General features: G+C 36.6%; 1 long non-coding RNA gene and 6 other non-coding genes across 7 annotated transcripts; all 7 read left to right on the top strand.

Moving 5' to 3' along the window:
- Window positions 1–1,734: 1,734 nt before the first annotated feature.
- Window positions 1,735–1,800, top strand: LOC123645561. The gene has a single exon (XR_006737676.1). It is a non-coding gene; the product is annotated as a small nucleolar RNA SNORD109A (small nucleolar RNA).
- A 3,575-nt stretch (window positions 1,801–5,375) lies between these two features.
- Window positions 5,376–5,441, top strand: LOC123645511. Its single transcript, XR_006737622.1, has one exon. It is a non-coding gene; the product is annotated as a small nucleolar RNA SNORD109A (small nucleolar RNA).
- A 3,913-nt stretch (window positions 5,442–9,354) lies between these two features.
- On the top strand, window positions 9,355–9,421 carry LOC123645562. Its single transcript, XR_006737677.1, has one exon. It is a non-coding gene; the product is annotated as a small nucleolar RNA SNORD109A (small nucleolar RNA).
- A 380-nt stretch (window positions 9,422–9,801) lies between these two features.
- LOC123645009 lies at window positions 9,802–13,148 on the top strand. Its single transcript, XR_006737365.1, has 3 exons — window positions 9,802–9,832; window positions 12,001–12,041; window positions 13,120–13,148. It is a non-coding gene; the product is annotated as an uncharacterized LOC123645009 (long non-coding RNA).
- Window positions 12,686–12,751, top strand: LOC123645512. The gene has a single exon (XR_006737623.1). It is a non-coding gene; the product is annotated as a small nucleolar RNA SNORD109A (small nucleolar RNA).
- A 3,157-nt stretch (window positions 13,149–16,305) lies between the features above and the next one.
- On the top strand, window positions 16,306–16,371 carry LOC123645510. The gene has a single exon (XR_006737621.1). It is a non-coding gene; the product is annotated as a small nucleolar RNA SNORD109A (small nucleolar RNA).
- A 3,559-nt stretch (window positions 16,372–19,930) lies between these two features.
- LOC123645513 lies at window positions 19,931–19,997 on the top strand. Its single transcript, XR_006737624.1, has one exon. It is a non-coding gene; the product is annotated as a small nucleolar RNA SNORD109A (small nucleolar RNA).
- Window positions 19,998–21,114: the final 1,117 nt, after the last annotated feature.

Consider the following 21,114-nt stretch of genomic DNA (forward strand, 5'->3'; position numbering starts at 1 on the left):
GTATTTTGCACAATACTAATGTGGACTGAATAAGAAAATACTGAGGTATTTTGCTGTATTTGTTGGTTATGGAAGGCAAGGATTCCTGAAGGAGATTTGGCTAGCCTGGTTTTGGATTATGTTGACATCATGTTATTCCTAGTCCGATAAATAGAGTCACGTGGGGAATTTTCCTATACGTGTAACACGAACACATGTATATGCTTTGGTTAGGGACTAGAAACCAATCTGACAGGAAAATTCCCACACTGGATACTTATGTCACATACGTCCTGGCAAATATTAATAGTCTTTGAAATGATACAATCCAAGTTCACAGTGAACTCCAGGTTTCTATTCTATTGAGTACTATATCATCATTGACAACTGTCCCACTGCAGTATCACTTCAAGTATTGCTCCAGACCAAAGGGTCCTGAGATACTTCTGCCGTTGCCATTACGGCAAGCTTCACTAAAGTCAACTGAAAGGCCCACCTGTGCTGTAATCCGCTATGAGCTGAATGTAGGGGATAAAGGTTCTGGGGCGTTAGTGTGGTGTGAGGAATCCTTATTTACTGGAAGTGGACTTGTCTGGATCCAGGATAAGCACAAGTACCTGAGGATGTTGAGGTGCAGCTGAGTGGCCATTTATTCTACTAGAACAGGACAAATGACCCCTTATGCACTGGCCCAATTGATGTCCTCCTCAAAGATCTCACACTGCCATGACCCTGTACCTTCCATTTTTCGCACCACAGGGTATTCTCATAAAATCTTTTTGGTTGAATACAGCTTTAGAACTTTGCATTCGAGCAAAAACTGCTGTGTCACTAACTCAGATAGCTTGGTATCGAGGAAACTGCAGGTTAAGAATTCAGGGAGGAAGCAAGTGAATAAATGAAATGACAAAGGTGACAAAAGATCCACTCTGATGTTTATCACAAAGACTAGGATGCTGGGATGCCTGTATGATAAGTAATGAAAAAGGACCTAATGCGACACTTTGTTTCTAAATAATTTGGCGCATTTCTGACCTGATTTACATTTTTGTATGATGCTTTGTTGCAGGTTAAGAATGAGAACAAGTTGTTGTACTTCAGGGAAGAGAGGTGAGCAACCACTCTGGTACTTTTGCCATCCTTCTGTGTGTCTGTGGCTGGTGAAGTCAGAACTTCAAGGCCTATGTGTTCATTCCTTCGGCGGCCTAAAGGAGATGCTTTTTACAGTACATATATTTGCCCGTGGATGTGTCTTCCCTGTTCAAGGAATCTTCTTTTTTTGTTTCTTCCTTTTTTTTCGATATCTCTTTGAAGTAACCAACAAGATTTTGGGGAATGGCTTACGTATTTCTCTTTTTCACCATTTTTTGAAGAGAGAAAATAAACTTATATTGGATTTCTCGTGTACTGAATCTTAAATTTTTTAATATTTATCTGGCACCTTCCCAAGATAGAGGTTTTTGTTCTTATTTTTTCTGTAATGATACCATATGTTACTTCGGTACCTGACTTATTCCTTAAAGTTTTAGTGGATTTACTGGTTTACTGAAATTTCCCTCGTACTTCTTATCTAATTTTATTAGAACAATCGAAGGTCATTTTTTTTTTGTTTTTTCTATGACCATTGCACTAGGCAGGTACTAAACAAAACATCCACTGTACATTTACTTTTCTCCATTGGTAAAGCATGAGATTAGCCTGCACAAAATAAGCCTGGCTGTGGAAAATACTTGTTTGTTGGAAGGGGTATTGTCTGGATCGATGATGAGCCTAAGTGTCCGAGGACGGCGACGACGCATGGCAGATGTACATCTGAGGTCCAGATGAGTGGCCCTCTGGTAGGACAAGTAAGACGTTGAGATGCTGGCTTATTTTGTAACCACTCAGGGACAGCGTAATAGCACTGGGAGAACGTCTGTGTTTTCCCCGTGTTCTGGACATATTTCCTTGACATGAGGACATTAAAATGATTGTATTAAGGAAGGGTCCAGCAACAGTCATACGTACTGGAAATCTCATTGGTGTGTTAATGCCAATACCGAGGGAACGCTATGCCTCTTTTCAATAATGACAATAGAACCGCTCAGGAAGAAAGCAATATCAGTGCTTTGTTACTTTCACTGTTGAGGATTTTCTAAGAGATTGCCTTCGCTTGTTTTCTTTTCTTTTTTTCCCCTGTCATGTTTTGCCCAGATACAAAGCCAGCAATGTGGTCCTCCACGTCAGAGAATGGGATGAGTAGCTAAACTTGTGATTGTTTAAACTAATTTTTGTTGAAGCATAGTAATTGTACATATTCAAGGAGTACATGTTATATTTTAATACGGGCAGATGACAGATCATTATGTGTCATGCCCTGGGTAATTGGGTCATGATTGACCTGAAACCTTTATCATTGCTCTCTGTTGGGAACCTTTGAAAAATTCTAGGTCTTCTGAAATACGATAAATTATTGTTAACTCTACTTGCCCTATTGCACTATTGAACACTAGAATTTTTCCTTCTTTTGAACAGAATTACGCCTTCACCAACAACTCTTCATTACCCCTTCCCAAACAAGGACACATGAAGTGTACAAGTCAATGATTTTTTACTAAGTCGACAGAGTTGTGTGTCCATCTCCACAATTCACATTTAGAAACTGTGCATCATCCCTAAAAGTTGCCCCATCGCCACTTATAATCAATGTATACTTTGTTCCCTAGCCCCAGGTATCCAATAAGCAGCTTTCTCTCTATATGGATTTGCCTTATCCAGAAATTATATATAACTAGAATCATACCATATGTAGTAGTTTTGTTGTTGTTGCTCTTACTTAGCATAAAGTCTTTGAAGTCCATCCATGTTGTCAGCCTGTATCAGCTCATGTGAAGTCTTTTTATTGAAGATATTACATTATGTCCTGGAATTCCCACTAGGCTCCCTTTCATAATTTCCATTTTCCTTATGAATCTACCATCTATTAACACATTCCTGCCATTGTCTTCTTTCATTGTTTATGACAGAGTTTTTATTATTTCTCTGCTCTTTCTGAAAATGTTGCATCTGCCTGTTAGTTTATCAGGATTCTGGATTCCATTTTTTTGCTTCATCTTATCTTACTTTTATTTTATTCTGTATCAGACATTTCGAGTAGAATGAGAAGGAAGGCTGATTTTCTCTCGGCTTCTTTTTTAGTTTCACACAGAACTTGGAGTGTAGTGAGAAATAAATGATCCTTTAAATTTCACCATATGTCAAGTCGTTGTGAAGTGGAAGCATACATTTAACATTTTGCTATCTACACGTATTGAAGTGTATAGTCCGCTGGGTGTATGTTGTATATATCAAAATGGAACCTACACTCCTCACCTTTCTTCCTGGGTGAGAGATTTCAATTCAAAATTTATTAATAAGATCTTTATTAATGTAGATTGAATCTTCAATTATAGCTGTTGATCGTGAGTTCGCTGTAGTGCTTAATAGTTTGCATGCATTGTTCTTGCATATATTACACCATCTATGTATTATTTTCAGTCATTTCTGATTAATATTTCTTATGCTTGCCAATAATAGAGCATTAAACGAAACTGAGAAGATGTTAAAAAGTGGGCCAAATCAGGAAAATAACTAAAGTATTCTTTGACCGGGAGATTTTACACAGCTTCTGAAAGCAATTATATTTTGCACAATACTAATGAGGACCGAATAAGAAAATACTGAGGTATTTTGCTGTATTTGTTGTTTATGGAAGGCAAGGATTCCTGAAGGAGAATTGTCTAGCCTGGATGTGGATTATGTTGAAATCATGTTAGTCCTAGTCCGATATATAGAGTAACGTGGGGAATTGTCCTATGCGTGTAACTCGAACACATGTATATGCTTTGGTTACGGCCTAGAAACCAATCTGACAGGAAAATTCCCACATTGGATACTTACGTCACATATGTCCTGACAAATATTAATAGTCTTTGAAATGATACAATCCAAGTTCACAGTTAACTCCAGGTTTTGGTTTCTATTATATTGAGTACTATATTATCATTGACAACTGTCCCACTGCAGTATCACTTCAAGTATTGCTCCAGACCGAAGGTTCCTGAGATGCTTCTGCTGTTGCCATTGCGGCCAGCTTCACTAAAGTCAACTGAAACTTCCACCTATGCTGTAATCTGCTATAAGATGAATGCAGGTGATAAAGGTTTCGGGGCGTTAGTGTGGTGTGAGGAATCCTTATTTATTGGAAGTGGACTTGTCTGGATCCAGGATAAGCACAAGTACCTGAGGATGTTGAGGTGCAGCCGAGTGGCCATCTATTCTACTAGAACAGGACAAATAACCCTTTCTGCACTGGCCCAATTGATGTCCTCCCTAAAGATCCCACACTGCCATTACCCTGTACCTTCCATTTTTCACACCATAGGGTATTCTCATAAAATCTTTTCGGTTGAATACAGCTTTAGAACTTTGCTTTCGAGCAAAAACTGCTGTGTGACTAACTCAGATAGCTTGGTATTGAGGAAACTGCCGATTAAGGTTTCAGGGAGGAAACAAGTGAATAAATGAAAGGACAAAGGTGACAAAAGATCCACTCTGATGTTTATCACAAGGACTAGGATGCTGGGATGCCTGTATGATAAGTAATTAAAAAGGACCTAATGTGGCAATTTGTTTCTAAATAATTTGGTGCATTTCTGACCTGATTTATATTTTTATATGATGCTTTGTTACAGGTTAAGAATGAGAACAAGTTGTTGTACTTCAGGGAAGAGAGGTGAGCAACCACTTTGGTACTCTTGCCATTCTTCTGTGTGTCTGGCGCTGGTGAAGTCAGAACTTCAAGGTCTATGTGTTCATTCCTTCAGCGGCTTAAAGGAGATTCTTTTTACAGTACATGTATTTGCCCGTGGATGTGTCTTCCCTGTTCAAGGAATCTTCTTTTTTGTTTCTTCGCATTTTGTTCCATATCTTTTTGAAGTAACCAACAAGATTTTGGGGAATGACTTACATATTTCTCTTTTTTACCATTTTTTGAAGAGAGAAAATAATCTTGTAATGGAATTGTCGTGTACTGAATATTAAATTTTTTAATATATATCTGTCACCTTCCAAGTATACATGTTTTTGTTCTTATTTGTTCTGTAATGATACTATATATTACTTCAGTACATGACTTATTCCTTATAGTTTTAGTTGATTTAAAGTTTACTGAAATTTCCCTTGTACTTTTTATCTAATTTTATTAGAGTAATCGAAGGTCATTTTTTTCATGTTTTTTCTATGAGCATTCCACTAAGCAGGTACTAAAAAAAACATCTAATGTACATTTACTTTTCTCCATTGGTAAAGCATGAGATTATCCTGCACAAAAAAGCCTGGCTGTGGAAAATACTTGTTTGTTGGAAGGGTTATTGTCTGGATCGATGATGAGCCTAAGTGTCCGAGGACGGTGATGACACATGGCAGATGTCAATCTGAGGTCCAGATGAGTGGCCCTCTAGTAGGACATGTAAGACTTTCAGATGCTGGCTTATTTTGTATCCCCTCAGTGTCAGCGTAATAGCACTAGGAGCACGTGTGTGTTTTCACCTTTTTTTTTTTTTTTTTTTTTGAGACAGAGTCTCGCTCTGTTGCCCGGGCTAGAGTGAGTGCCGTGGCATCAGCCTGGCTCACAGCAACCTCAGACTCCTGGGCTTAAGCGATCCTACTGCCTCAGCCTCCCGAGTAGCTGGGACTACAGGCATGAGCCACCATGCCCGGCTAATTTTTTGTATATATATTTTTAGTTGGCCAGATAATTTCTTTCTATTTTTAGTAGAGACGGGGTCTCACTCTTGCTCAGGCTGGTCTCGAACTCCTGACCTCAAGCAATCCACCCGCCTCGGCCTCCCAGAGCTAGGATTACAGGCGTGAGCCACCGCGCCCGGCCTGTTTTCACCTTTTTCTGGACATATTTCCTTGACATGAGGACATTAAAATGATTGTATTAAGAAGGGGTCCAGTAACTGTGATATGTACTGGGTATCTAATTGGTGTGTTAATGCCAATACTGAGGGAACGCTCTGCCTGTTTTAAATAATGACAATGGAACCTCTCAGGAACAAAGCAATATCAGTGCTTTGTTATTTTTACTGTTGAGTATTTTCTAAGAGTTTGCCTTTGCTTTTTTCTTTGTTTTTTTCCTCTGTCATGTTTTGCCCAGATATGAAGCCTGTAATGTGGTCCTCCACTTCAGAGAATGGGGTGAGTAGCTAATCTTGTAGCTGTTTAGAAAACATTTTATTGAAGCATAGTAATTGTACATATTCAAGGAGTACAGGTTATATTTTCATACAAGCGTATGACACATAATGATCATACTAGGGTAATATGTGTATGATTGACCTGAAACATTTATCATTGGTTTCTATTGGGAACATTTGAAAGATTCTAGCTCTTCTGAAATGTAGTAAATTATTGTAAACTCTACATGCCCTATTGCACTATTGATCACTAGAACTTTTTCCTTCTTTTTAACAGAATTACCCCATCACCAACAACTCTTCATTACCCCTTCCCAAACTTGGATACATTAAGATTACCAGTCAATGATTTTTTACTAAGTCCACAGAGCTGTGTGTCATCACCACAATTCACATATAGAAAATTTGCATCATCCCTAAAAGTTGCCCGATCCTCATTTATAATCATTATATACTTTTTTCCCTAGCTCCAGGTAACCACTAAATAACATTCCTTATATATTTGTTGCCTTATCCAGAAATTTTATAGAAATGGAATCATACCTTACATAGTTTTATTCTTGTTGTTTCTTTTACGTAGCATAAAGTCTTTGAACTCCATCCATGTTGTAAACATGTATCAGCTCCTCTAAAGTGTTTTCTTTGAAGATATTATTTTATGTCCTAGAATTCCCAATTGGTTCCTTTTCATAATTTCCATTTTCCTTATGAATCTACCATATATTAACACATGCCTGCCATTGTCTTTTTTTCACTGTTTACAATAGAGTTTTTATTATTTCTCTGCTCTTCCTCAAAATGGGTCATCTGCCTGTTAGTTTTTAAGGATTCTAGATTTCATTTTCTTCCTTCATCTTGTCTTACTTTTATTTTTTTTTGTGTCATACCTTTCGAGTATAATGAGAGTGAAGGCTGTTTTTCTCTCGGCTTCTTTTTTGTTTTCAGACAGAACTTGGAGGGTAGTGAGAAATAGATGATCATTTAAATTTCACCATAAGTCAAGTCGTTGTGAAATTGAATGATACATTTAACATTATGCCATCTACACGTATTGAAGTGTCTAACCCGCTGTGTGTATGTTGTATATATCAAAATAGAACCTAGACTCCTCATATATCTTCATGTGTGAGATATTTCAATTCACAATTTATTAATAAGAATTTCATTAGTGTAGATTGAGTCTTTAATAGTAGCTGTTGAGTTCATTGTAGTGCTTAATAGTTTGCATGTGTTGTTCTTACATATATTATACTTACCTATTTATTATTTTAAGTCATTTGCGATTAATATTTCTTATGCTTGCCAATAATAGTGCATTAAATGAAACTGAGAAGATGTTGAAAAGTGGGCCAAATTGGGAAAATAACTAAAGTATTCTTTGACTGGGAGATTTTACACAGCTTCTGAAAGCAAATGTATGATGTACAATACTAATGAGGACCGAATAAGAAAATATTGAGATATTTTGCTGTATTTGTTGGTTAATGAAGGCAAGGATTCCTGAAGGAGTACTGGCTACCCTGGATGTGGAGTATGTTGAAATAATGTTACTCCTAGTCCGATAAATAGAGTAACGTGGGAAATTGTCCTATGCTTGTAAAACAAACACATGTATATGCTTTAGAGAGGTACTAGAAACCAATCTGATGGAAAAAATGCCAAAGTGGATACTTATGTCAGATACATCCTGACAAATATTAATAGTCTTTGAAATGATACAATCCAAGTTCACAGTTAACTCCTGGTTTTGGTTTCTATTCCACTGAGTACCATATCATCATTGACAACTGTCCCACTGCAGTATCACTTCAAGTATTGCTCCAGACCAAAGGGTCCTGAGATGCTTCTACTGTTGCCATTGCGGCCAGCTTCACTAAAGTCAACTGAAACCCCCACCTGTGCTGTAATCTGCTGTCAGCTGAATGCAGGTGATAAAGGTTTTGGGGCGTTAGTGTGGTGTGAGGAATCCTTATTTATTGGAAGTGGACTTGTCTGGATCCAGGATAAGCAAAAGTACCTGAGGATGTTGGGGTGTAACCGAGTGGCCATCTATTCTATTAGAACAGGACAAATACCCCTTTCTGCACTGGTGCAATTGATGTCCTCCTCAAAGATCTCACACTGCCATTACCCTGTACCTTCCATTTTTCACACCACAGGTCATCCTCATAAAATCTTTTTGGTTAAATACAGCTTTTGCACTTTGCATTCAAGCAAAAACTGCTGTGTCACTGACTCAGATAGCTTGGTATTGGGGAAACTGCAGATTAAGAAGTCAGGTGGGAAACAGGTGAATAAATGAAAGGACAAAGGTGACAAAAGATCCACTCTGATGTTTATCTAAGGACTAGGATTCTGGGATGCCTGCATCTTAAATAATTTAAAAGGACGCAATGTGGCACTTTGTTTCTAAATAATTTGATGCATTTCTGACCTGATTTATATTTTTATATGATGCTTTGTTACAGGTTAAGAATGAGAACAAGTTGTCGTACTTCAGGGAAGAGAGGTGAGCAACCACTTTGGTACTTTTGCCATTCTCGTGCGTGTCTGTGGCAGGTGAAGTCAGAAAATCAAGGCCTATGTGTTCATTCCTTCGGCGGCTTAAAGGAGATTCTTTTTACAGTACATATATTTGCCCGTGGATGTGTCTTCCCTGTTCAAGGTATCTTCTTTTTTTGTTTCTTCTCTTTCTTTTAGATATCTTTTTGAAGTAACCAACACGATTTCGGGAATGCCTTATGTATTTCTCTTTTTCACCATTTTATGTTGAGAGAAATTGATCTTGTAATGGAATTCTCGTGTACTGAATATTAAATTTTTTAATATTTATCTGGCAGCTTCCCAAGATAGATGATTTTGTTCATATTTGTTCTGTAATGATACCATATATTACTTAGGTACATGACTTATTCTTTAAAGTTTTAGTTGATTTAAAGGTTTACTGAAATTTCCTTTGTTCCTTTTATCTAATTTTATTAAGACAATCGAAGGTCAGTTTTTTCATGTTTTATGTGAGAGCATTCCACTATGTGGGAACTAAACAAAACATCTACTGTTCATTTACTTTTCTCCATTGGTAAATCATTAGATTAGCGTGCACAAAATAATCCTGCCTGTGGAAAATATTTATTTGTTGGAAGGATTATTGTCTGGATCGATGATGAGCCTAAATGTTTGAGGACGGTTAAGGACACATGGCAGATGTACATCTGACGTCCAGATGAGTGGCCCTCTGGTAGGACAAGTAAGACTTTGAGATGCTGGCTTATTTGGTAACCCCTCAGGGACAGCATAATAGCACTGGGAGCACGTGTGTGTTTTCACCGTGTTCTGGACATATTTCCTTGACATGAGGATATTAAAATGACTGTATTAAGAATAGGTCCATCAACTGTGATATGTTTTGGAAATCTCGTTGGTGTGTTAATGCCAATACCGAGGGAACGCTATGCCTGTTTTCAATAATGACAATAGAACCGCTCAGGAAGAAAGCAATATCTGTGCTTGGTTATTTTCACCTTTGAGTATTTCCTAAGTGTTTGCCTTTGCTTTTTTTCTTTTTTTTTCCCCCTGTCATGTTTTGCCCAGATAGAAAGCCTGCAATGTGGTCCTCCACTTCAGAGAATGGGGTGAGTAGCTAAACTTGTAACTGTTTAAAAAAATTTTTATTGAAGCATAGTAATTGTACTTATTCAAGGATTACATGTTACATTATAATACAAGCATATGACACATAATGATCTGACCTGGGTAATTGGGTCATGATTGACCTGAAACATATATCATCGGTTTTTGTTGGGAACATTTGAAAAATTCTTGCTCTTCTGAAATATAATAAATTGTTGTGAATTCTACTTGCCTTATTGCAGTATTGAACACTAGAAATTTTTCCTTCTATTTAACAGAATTACCCCTTCACCAACAACTCTTCATTACCCCTTCCCAGACTTTGACGCATTAAGTATACAAGTCAATGGTTTTTTACTAAGTCAACAGAGTTGTATGTCCATCACAACAACTCATATTTAGAAAATTAGCATCATCCCTAAAAGTTGCACCATCCCCATTTATAATCAATATACACTTTGTTCCCCAGCCGCTGCAAACCAGTAAGTAGCTTTCCCTCTATACGGATTTGCCTTATCCAGAAATTTTATATAACTGCAATCATATCATATACATTTTTTTGGTGTTTCTTTTACTTACCATACAGTATTTGAAGTCCATCCATGTTGTAAGCATGTATCAGCTCATCGAAAGTCTTTCTAGTGAAGTAATTATTTTAAGTCCTAGAATTCCCACTTGATTCCTATTCATAATTTCCATTTTCCTTATGAATCTACCATCTATTAACACATTCCTGCCATTGTCTTCTTTTCATTGTGTATAATTGAGTTTTTATTATTTCTCTGCTCTTTCTGAAAATGGGTCATCTGCCTGTTAGTTTATAAGGATTCTAGATTTCATTTTTTTGCTCCATATTGTCTTACTTTTTTTTTTTGTATATAGGAAGTTTCGAGTAGAATGAGAGTAAATTCTGATTTCCTCTCAGCTTCTTTTTTGTTTTCAGATAGACCTTGGAGGGTAGTGAGAAAGAAGTGATCATTTAAATTTCACCATAAGTCAAGTCATTGTGAAACTTAACCATACATTTAACATTATTCCATCTACATGTATTGAAGTGTCTATTCCGCTGTGTGTATGTTGTATATATCAAATAGAACCTAGACTTCTCACATATCTTTGTGTATGAGAGATTTCAATTCAAAATTTATTAATAAGAACTTTATTAATGTAGATTGAATCTTCAGTAATAGCTGTTGATCATGAGTTTGCTGTAGTGCTTAATAGTTTGCATGTATTGTTCTTCCATATATTATACTTATCTATTTATTATTTTCAGTCATTTGCAATTAATATTTCTTACGCTTCCCAATAATAGTGCATTAAACGAAGCTGAGAATATGTTGAAAAGTGGGCCAAATCAGGAAAATAAGTAAAGTATTTTTTGACCGGGAGATTTTACACAGCTTCTGAAAGCAAATGTATCTTGTACAATACTAATGAGGACGGAATTAGAAAATATTGAGGTATTTTGCTGTATTTGTAGGTCAATGAAGGCAAGGATTCCTGAAGGAGAATTGGCTAGCCTGGATGTGGATTATGTTGAAATATTGTTACTCCTAGTCGGATAAAACAGAGTCATGTGGGGAATTGTCCTATGCGTGTAACATGAACACATGTATATGATTTGGTTAGGGAATAGAAACCAATCTGATGGAAAAAATCCCACAGTGGATACTTATGAAGTGGGACTTATCTGGATCAAGTATAAGCATAAATACCTGAGGATTTTGAGGTGCAGCCGAGTGGCCATCTATTCTACTAGAACAGGACAAATATCCCTTTCTACACTGACCCAATTGATGTCCTCCTCAAAGATCTCACACTGTCATTATCCTGTACCTTCCATTTTTCACACCACAGCGTATTTTCATAAAATCTTTTTGGTTGAATACAGCTTTAGAACTTTGGATTGAAGCAAAAACTGCTGTGTCACTGACTCAGATAATTTGGTATTGAGGAAACTGCAGGTTAAGAATTCAGGGAGGAAACCAGTGAATAAATGAAATGACAAAAGTGACAAAAGATCAACTCTGATGTTTATCACAAGGACTAGGATGCTGCGATGCCTGTATGATAAATAATTATAAAGAAACCAATATTGCACTTTGTTTCTAAATAATTTGATGCATTTCTGACCTGATTTATTTTTTTATACAATGCCTTGTTACAGGTTAAAAATTGGAACAAGTTGTTGTACTTCAGGGAAGAGAGGTGAGAAACCCCTTTGGTACTTTTGACATTCCTTTGCGTGTCGTGGCTGTTGAAATCAAAACTTGAAGGTCTGTGTGTTCGTTACTTAGGTAGTTTAACGGGGATTCTTTTTATAGTTCATATATTTGCCCAGGGATGATTCTACCATGTTAAAGGTATCTCCGTTATTGTTTCTTTGCCATGTTTAGATCTCTTTTTGAGGTAATCTAGACAATTTTGGAGAATGCCTTACGTATTACTATTTTTAACAGTTTTGTGTTGAAAGAAAACAATATTGTAATGAAATTCAAATGTCCTGAATATTCAGTTTTATAATCTTTATCCGGCACATTCACAACATAGATGTTTTTCTTCATATTTGTACTGTCATCATACCATATATTACTTTGCTACATGATTTATTCCTTAAAGATTTAGTTGCTTCAAGAGGTTTACGTAAATTTCCAGAGTAGATTTTATCTATTTTTATTAGAACCCTCGAAGGTCATTTTTTTCATGTTATGTCTAAGAACCTTCCATTATGCAGACACTAAAAAAAACGGCCACTGCACCCTTACTTTTCTCCATTCATAAAGCATTAGATTAGCATGCACAAAATAAGCCTGGCTGTGGAAAATACTTGTTTGTTGTAAGGGTTATTGTCTGGATCGATGATGAGCCTAAGTGTCCGAGGACGGTGACGACACATGGCAGATGTCAATCTGAGGTCCAGATCAGTGGCCCTCTAGTAGGAAAAGTAACACTTTCATGCCCCGGCTTATTTGGTAACCCCTCAGTGATAGCATAATAGCACTGGGAGCACGTCTGTGTTTTCACTTTGTTCTTGACACATTTCCTTGACATGAGGACATTATAGTGATTGTATTAAGAAAAGGTCCAGCAACTGTGATTTGTACTGCAAATCTCATTATTGTGTGAGTGCTAATACTGAGGGAACGCTATGGCCCTATGAAATAATGACAATAGAACCTCTCATGAAGAAAGCAATTTCAGTGCTTTGTTATTTTAACTGTTGAGTATTTTCTAAGTGTTTCCCTTTGCTTTTTTCCCATCCCCCTGTCATGTTTTGCCAAGATAGAAAGGGTGGAATGGGGGCCTCCACTTCAGAGAATGGGGTGAGTAGCCAAACGTGTAACATTTTAACTAATTTTTTCTTGGTGCATAATAATTGTACATGTACAAGGTGTAAAAGTTATATTTTAATGCAAGCATATAACACATAATGCTCAGACCTGGGTAACTGGGTCATGATTCATGTGAAACATTTACATTGGTTTATGATGGGACCATTTGAAAAATTCCAGCTATTCTGAAATACAATGAATTATTGTTAAATCTACTTGCAAATTGCACTATAGAACCCTAGAATTTTTTTCTTCCATTTAACAGAATTGCCCCTTCAGGAGCACCTCTTTATTAACCCTTCCCAAATTTTGACACATTAAGTGTACATTTCAGTGATTTTTTAGTGGGTTCACAATGTTCTGTGTCCATCACCATGATCCACAATTAGAAAATCTGCATCATCCCTACAATTTGAACCATCCGCATTTATAATCAATATATACTTTGTCCCCAAGCATCAGGTAACCACTAAGTAGATATCTGTCTCTATGGATTTGCATTATCCAGAAATTTTATGTCAATGGAATCATACCATAGATAGCTTATTTTGTTTTTTTACTTAGCATAAAGTTTTTGAAGTTCATTCATGTTGTAAGCATGTTTCAGCTCATCGAAAGCCCTTTTATTCAAGATATTATTTTATGCATAAGAATTTCCACTTGCTTCCTTTTCATAATTTGCATTTTGCTTATGAATCCACCATCTATTAACAGATTCCTTCCATTGTTTTATATTCATTGTTTGTAATACAGTTAAATTATTTCTCTGTTCTTCCTTAAAATGGGTCATCTGCCTCTTGGTTATAATGATTCTGGATTTCATTTTCTTGCTTCCTCTTGTCTTACTTTCATTTTTTGTGTATCGGACCTTTCTAGTAGAATGAGAGTGAAGGCTGATTTTCTCTCGCCTACTTTTTTGGTTTTAGATAGAACTAGGAGGGTAGTGAGAAAGAAATGATCCTTTAACTTTCACCATAAGTCAAGTCGTTGTGAAATTGAATCATACATTTAACATTATGCCACCTACACATATTGAAGTGTCTATTCCGCCGAGAGTATGTTGTATATATCGAAATAGAAACTAGACTCCTCTCATATCTTCATGTGTGAGAGATTTCAATTCAAAATTTACTAATAAGAACTTTATTAATGTAGATTGAATCTTCAATAATAGCTGTTGATCATGAGTTCGCTATAGTGCTTAATAGTTTGCGTGTATTGTTCTTGCATATATTACACTTATCTATTTATTATTTTCAGTCATTTGCGATTAATATTTCTTATGCTTGCCAATAATAGTGCATTAAACTAAACTTAGAAGATGTTGAAAAGTGGGCCAAAGCAGGAAAATAAGTAAAGTATTCTTTGACCGGGAGATTTTACACAGCTTCTGAAAGCAAATGTATTTTGCACAATACTAATGAGGACCGAATAAGAAAATACTGAGGTATTTTGCTGTATTTGTTGGTTATGGAAGGCAAGGATTCCTGAGGGAGAATTGGCTAGCCTGGATTTGGATTATGTTGAAATCATGTTACTCCTAGTCCTTAAATAGAGTCACGTGGGGAATTGTCCTATGCATGTAACACGAACACATGTATATGCTTTGGTTAGGGACTAGAAACCAATCTGACGGGAAAATTCCCACACTGGATTCTTATGTCACATACGTCCTGAAAAACATTAAAAGTCTTTGAAATGATACAATCCAAGTTCACAGTTAACTCCTGGTTTGGGTTTCTATTCTATTGAGTACTATATCATCATTGACAACTGTCCCACTGCAGTATCACTTCAAGTATTGCTCCAGACCAAAGGGTCCTGAGATGCTTCTGCTGTTGCCATTACGGCCAGCTTCACTGAAGTCAACTGAAACGCCCATCTGTGCTGTAATGTGCTATAAGCTAAATGCTGGTGATAAATGTTTAGGGGCGTTAGTGTGGTGTGAGGAATCCTTATTTATTGGAAGTGGACTTGTCTGAATCTAGGATAAGCACAAGTACCTGAGGATGTTGAGGTGCAGCCGAGTGGCCATCTATTCTATTAGAACAGGACTAATATCCCTTTCTGCACTGGCCCAATTGATGTCCTACTCAAAGATCTCACACTCCCATTTTCCTGTACCTTCCATTTTTCACACCACAGGGTATTCTCATGAAATCTTTTTGGTTGAAAACAGCTTTAGAACTTTGCATTCAAGCAAAAAGTTCTGTGTCACTGACTCAGATAGTTTGGTATTGAGGAGATTGCAGGTTAAGGATTCAGGGAGGAAACAAGTGAATAAATGAAACGACAAAGGTGTCAAAAGATCAACTGTGATGTTCATCACAAGGGCTAGCATGCTGTGTTGCCTGTATGATAAACAATTATAAAGATACCAATATTACACTTTGTTAATAAATAATGTGATGCATTTCTGACCTGATTTATTTTTTTATAGGATGTCTTTTTGTATGTTAAAAATGAGAACAAGTTGTTGTACTTCAGGGAAGAGAGGTGAGAAACCACTTTGGTACTTTTAACATTATTCTGGATGTCCTGGCTGTTGAAGTCAAAAGTTCAAGGTCTGTGAGTTCGTTACTTAGGTGGCTTAATGGGGATTCATTCTATAGTACATATATTTTCCCATGGATGATTCTACCATGTTAAAGGTATCTTCCTTATTCTTTATTTGCCATGTTTCGATCTCTTTTTGAGGTAACCTACACAATTTTGCAGAATGCCTTATGTATTACTCTTTTTCACACTTTTGTGTTGAGAGAAAACAATCTTGTAATGAAATTCAAGTGTCCTGAATATTCAATTTTTTAATCTTTATCTGGCACATTCACAACATCTATGTTTTCCTTCATATTTGTACTGTTATCATATCATATATTATTTGGCTACATGACTTACTCCTTAAAGTTCTAGTTGCTTCAAAACGTTTACCTAAATTTCCACAGTAGATTTTATCTAATTTTATTAGAACAATCAAAGGTCATTTTTTTCATGTTATGTCTAAGAACCTTCCATTATGCAGATACTAAAAAAAACGGCTACTGCACCCTTACTTTTCTCCATTCATAAAGCATTAGATTAGCATGCACAAAATAAGCCTGGCCAAGGAAAATAGTTATTTGTTGGAAGGGTTATTGTCTGGATCGATGATGAGCCTAAGTGTCTGAGGACGGTGATGACACATGGCAGATGTCAATCTGAGGTCCAGATGAGTGGCCCTCTAGTAGGAAAAGTAAGACTTTCATGCCCCGGCTTATTTGGTAACCCCTCAGTGACAGCGTAATAGCACTGGGAGCACGTCTGTCTTTTCACTTTGTTCTTGACACATTTCCTTGACATGAGGACATTAAAGTGATTGTATTAAAAAAAGGTCCAGCAACTGTGATATTTCCTGGAAATCTCATTGGCTTGTTAGCGCCAATACTGAGGGAACGCTATGCCTGCATGAAATAATGATAATAGAACCTCTCATGAAGAAAGCAATTTCAGTGCTTTGTTATTTTAACTGTTGAGTATTTTCTAAGAGATTCTCTTTGCTTTCCCCTCCCCCAGTCATGTTTTGCCAAGATAGAAAGGGTGGAATGGGGGCCTCCACTTCAGAGAATGGGGTGAGTAGCTAAATGTGTAACATTTTAACTAATTTTTTCTTGGTGCATAAAATTTGTACATATACAAGGAATAAAAGTTATATTTTAATGTAAGCATATAACACATAATGCTCAGACCTGGGTAACTGGGTCATGATTCATGTGAAACATTTATCATTGCTTTATTTTGGGAACATCTGAAAAATTCCAGCTATTCTGAAATATAATGAATTATTGTTAAATCTACTTGCAAATTGCACTATAGAACCCTAGAACTTTTTCCTTCTATTTAACAGAATTACCCCTTCAGGAGCACCTCCTTATTAACCCTTCCCAAATTTTGACACATTAAGTGTACATGTCAATGATTTTTTAGTGGGTTCACAATGTTCTGTGTCTATCACCACGATGCACAATTAGAAAATCTGCATCATTCCTACAATTTGAGCCATCTGCATTTATAATCAATATATACTTTATTCCCAAGCATCAGGTAACCACTAAGTAGATATCTGTCTCTATGGATTTGCATTATCCAGAAATTTTATATCAATGGAATCATACCATAGATAGCTTATTTTGTTTCTTTTACTTAGCATAAAGTTTTTGAAGTTCATTCATGTTGTAAGCATGTTTCAGCTCATTGAAAGCCTTTTTATTCAAGACATTACTGTATATCCTAGAATTCCGACTTGGTTCCTTTTCATAATTTCCATTTTTCTTATGAATCCACCATCTATTAACACATTCCTGCCATTGTCTTTTTTTCATTGTTTATAATAGAGTTTTTATTATTTCTCTGCTCTTTCTGAAAATGGGTCATCTGCCTGTTGGTTATAAGGATTCTGGATTCCATTGTCTTGCTTCATCCTGTCTTACTTTTATTTTTTTGTGTATCGGACGTTTCGAGTAGAATGAGAGTGAAGGCTGATTTTCTCTCGGCTTCTTTTTTGGTTTCAGCAGAACTTGGAGGGTAGTGAGAAAGAAATGATCCTTTAAACTTCACCATAAGTCAAGTTGTTGTGAAATGGAATCATACATGCAACATTATGCCATCTACTCGTATTAAAGTGTCTATTATGCTATGTGTATGTTGTATATATCAAAATAGAACCTAGACTCCTCACATATCCTCATATGTGAGAGATTTGAATTCAAAATTTATTAAGAAGAAGTTTATTAATGTAGATTGAAACTTCAATAATAGCTGTTGATCATGAGTTTGCAGTAGTGCTTAATAGTTTCCATGTATTGTTCTTGCATATATTATACTTATCTATTTATTATTTTCAGTCATTTGCAATTAACATTTCTTACACTTGCCAATAATAGTGCATTAAACAAAACTGAGAAGATGTTGAAAAGTGGGCCAAATCAGGAAAATAACTAAAGTATTCTTTGACCAGGAGATTTTACACAGCTTCTGGAAGGAAATGTATTTTGTACAATAATAATGATGACTGAATAAGTACATACTCAGATATTTCGCTGTATTTGTCGGTTAATGTAGGCAAGGATTCATGAAGGAGAATTCGCTAGTCTGGATGTGGATTATGTTGAAATCATGTTACTCCTAGTCAGATAAAACAGAGTCATGTTGGGTAATTACCCTGTGTGTGTAACATGAACACATATGTATGCTTTGGATAGGGACTAAAACCCAATCCGACGGGAAAAGGTTCACAGTGTATATTTAAGTCAGATACATCCTGACATATGTTAATAGTTTTTGAAAAGATACAATCCAAGTTCACAGTTAACTCCTGGTTTTGGTGTCTATTCTATTGAGTACTATATCATCACTCACAGCTGTCCCAGTGCAGTGTCTTCTCAAGTATTGCTCCAGAACGAAGGGTCCTGAAAAGCTTCTGGAGTTGCCATTGCAGCCAGCTTCACTAAAGTCAAGTGAAAGGTACACCTGTTGCTGTAATCTGCTCTAAGCTCAGTGCCTGTGATAAAGGTTTAGGGGCATTAGTGTGGTGTGAGCAAGCGTTATTAATTGGAAGTTGACTGGTCTGGATCAAGGATAAGCACAAGTACCTGAGGATGTTGAGGTGCAGCTGAGTGGCCATCTATTCTATTAGAACAGGACAAATAACCCTTTGTGCTCTGGCCCCATTGATGTCCTCCTCTAGGGTCTCTCACAGCCACTATCCTGTACCTTCCATTTTTCACACCACAGGGTATTTTCATGAAATCTTTCTGGCTGAATATGACTTTAGAACTTTGTATTTCAGCAAAAACTGCTGTGTCACTAACTCAGGTAGTTTAGGGTCGAGGAAACTGCAGATTAATGATTCAGGGAGGAAACAACTGACTAAATGAAACAACAAAGGTGACAAAAGATCCACTCTGATGTTTATCACAGGGACTAGGATGCTGGGATGCCTGTATGATAAACAATTGTAAAGAAACCAATATTGCACTTTGTTTCTAAATGATGTGGTGCATTTCTGACCTGATTTATGTTTTTATATGATGCCTTGTTACAGGTTAAAACTGAGAACAAGTTGTTGTACTTCAGGGAAGAAAGGTGAGCAACCACTTTGATTCTTCTGACATTCAACTGGGTGTCTGTGGCTGCTGAAGTCAGAACTTCAAGATCTATGTGTTCCTTTCTTAGGTGGCTTAATGGGGATTCTTTTCATAGTACATATATTTGCACGTGGAGGTTTCTACCACGTTCAAGGAATCTCCTTTATTGTTTCTTCCTTATGTTTCCATCTCTTTTTGAAGTAACCTACACAATTTTGGGGAATGCCTGACGTAGTTCTCTTTTTCACCCTGCTCTGTTGAGAGAAAATCATCTTGTAATGAAATTCAAGTGTCCACAATATTCAATTTCTTAATCTTTATCCGACACATTCCCAACATAGATGTTTTCATTCTTCTTTGTACTGTCATCATACTATATATTACTTCGCTACATGACTTATTCCTTAAAGTTTTAGTTGATTCAAAAGGTTTATTTAATTTCCACAGTAGATTTTACCTAATTTTATTAGAGACATCCAAGGTCATCTTTTTTGATGTTATGTCTATGAGCCTTCCATTATGCAGATACTAAGCAAAACGTCTACTGTATATTTACTTTTCTTCATTCGTAAAGCATTACATTAGCCTGCACAAAATAAGCCTGGCCAAGGAAAATAGTTATTTGTTGGAAGGGTTATTGTCTGGATCGATGATGAGCCTAAGTGTCCGAGGACGGTGATGACACATTGCAGATGTCAATCTGAAGGTCCAGATGAGTGGCCCTCTAGTAGGAAAAGTAACACTTTCATGCCCCGGCTTATTTGGTAACCCCTCAGTGACAGCGTAATAGCACTGGGGGCACGTCTGTTTTTTCACTTTGTTCATGACACATTTCCTTGACATGAGGACATTAAAGTGATTGTACTAAGAAAGGGTCCAGTAACTGTGATATTTCCTGGAAATCTCATTGGCGTGTTAGCGCCAATACGGAGCGAGCGCTATGCCTGCATGAAATAATGACAATAGCACCTCTCATGAAGAAAGCTACTTCAGTGCTTTGTTATTTTAACTGTTGAGTATTTTCTAAGAGTTTGCCTTTGCTTTCCCCCTCTCTGTCATGTTTTACCAAGATAGAAAGGCTGAAATGGGCACCTCCACTTCAGAGAATGGGGTGAGTAGCTAAAGGTGTAACATTTTTAAAAAATTTTTTCTTCATGCATAATAATTGTACATAGTCAAGGAGTACCAGTTATATGTCAATGCAAGCATATAACACATAATGCTCAGACCTGGGTAATTGGGTCATGATACACGTGGAACATTTATCCTGGCTTTATGTTGGGAACATTTGAAAAATTCTAGCTCTTCTGAAATATAATAAATTATGGTTAACTCTACACGCCCTGTGACACTATTGAACACTAGAAATTGTTCCTTCTATTTAACAGAATTACCCCTTCACCAACACCTCTTCATTACCCCTTCCCAAACCTTGACACATTAATTGTACAAGTCAATGGGCTTTTAGGAAGTTCATAGAGTTGTGTATCCACCACCACAATACAAAATGAGAAAACTTCCATCAACACTAAAAGTTGCCCTATCCCCATTTGTAAGCAATATATACTTTGTTCCCAAACCTCAGGCAACCACTAAGTAGCTTTTTGTCTCTATGGATTTTTCTTATCCAGAAACTTTATAAAAATGCAATCATAGCATAGATAGACTTTTTTTGTTTGTTTCATTTACTTAGCATAAAGTTCTTGAAGTTCATCCATGTTGTAGGGATGTATCAGCTCATCTAAACTCTTTATATTCAAGATAATATTTTATGTCCTAGAATTCCCACTTGGTTCCTTTTCATAATTTGCATGTTGCTTTATGAGT

This window comes from Lemur catta, chromosome 9 (genome assembly GCF_020740605.2).
Source record: "Lemur catta isolate mLemCat1 chromosome 9, mLemCat1.pri, whole genome shotgun sequence".
In the NCBI taxonomy this organism is placed as follows: domain Eukaryota; kingdom Metazoa; phylum Chordata; class Mammalia; order Primates; family Lemuridae; genus Lemur; species Lemur catta.